At 45.4% G+C, this 1105-nt stretch overlaps 1 non-coding gene across 1 annotated transcript; it reads right to left on the reverse strand.

Annotated features, from left to right (window-relative positions):
* Positions 1 to 707: 707 nt before the first annotated feature.
* On the reverse strand, positions 708 to 780 carry Trnar-acg (transfer RNA arginine (anticodon ACG)). The gene has a single exon. It is a non-coding gene; the product is annotated as a tRNA-Arg (tRNA).
* Positions 781 to 1105: the final 325 nt, after the last annotated feature.

Genomic DNA, 1105 nt, shown 5'->3' on the forward strand with positions numbered 1-1105 from the left:
GAGAGAGGGAGGGAGAGACAGTGGCACGCGGAGAATGGCTGAGGGAGGGGAGAGCGGGCTAAGGGATTAGGTGACATGGGGAGGGAGGGTAGGGGAGGGCAATAGAGCGAAAGAAGAGATCGAGAGAGTCAGACCCAGGGTATCCAACTCTCTCCATCCTTTCTTTCTCTGGAGAGAGGGAGACGGAGTGACAGAGACGACGGAAAGAGAAAAAGGGTAAGTAAAAGAGGGAAAAAGAGACATCGAAGGGAGAAAGAGGAAGAGAGAGACAAGAGAGAAAGAGGAACGGTGAGAGCTAAAGAGAAAAGCGGAAGAAAACGTCATAACGCTTAAATGACGATTTATTGTCGGTCGCCTTACATTATTCTAGACGACGTCTGTCCTTATGATAACAGACTGTCACTTAACGCGAGCGAGGTCTTAACGTAGTAGAGCTTTTACTCTGCAGATACCCTCAGATATCCTGGCCAAACACCATTAACTAAACTTACACCGAAAACAAACATTATCCGCTATCACTGTGTTTGCGCATGAGTGACAGTCGAGAGCAGGTGCGCGTGTTCAAACACTTAGCATACACGTGGTCGGTTTGAACCAATCGGGTGGCTGTATCAAAAATCTGGATGAAGTTGCTGAAACTAGGTGAAAAAATATTGAAGATCGTGACAAGAGTTTTTAAGAGAAAATAGTAAAAACGTCTGTCGCAGCGATCCTGCCAGGACTCGAACCTGGAATCCCCTGATTCGTAGTCAGATGCCTTATCCATTGGGCCACAGGACCGGTTGAATTTGAGTTTATTTTAAAGTTCAGTGGTCCGTGACAGTCAGAGGATAAATGCGCTAATAATCACACAGTCCTTCCCTATACCACTCCCCAGCACATAGCCTACACCATTTCCCCATACCTAACAAAATGTCGTGATTATTCTATAAAACACCGCCACCACCACTTGCCGCAACCTCCTCCGCGTTGCTGATATTCATATTTTTATAATATCATTATGCAAATGATTGAAACCCAATAATCCCCGGTACTCCGCGATTAGACCAGTTACTCGCAGATTAGATTATAGATTTCAATTTCAGACGGGGATTATTTACAACAG

This window comes from Tubulanus polymorphus, chromosome 2, assembly GCF_964204645.1.
Source record: "Tubulanus polymorphus chromosome 2, tnTubPoly1.2, whole genome shotgun sequence".
NCBI lineage: Eukaryota > Metazoa > Nemertea > Palaeonemertea > Tubulaniformes > Tubulanidae > Tubulanus > Tubulanus polymorphus.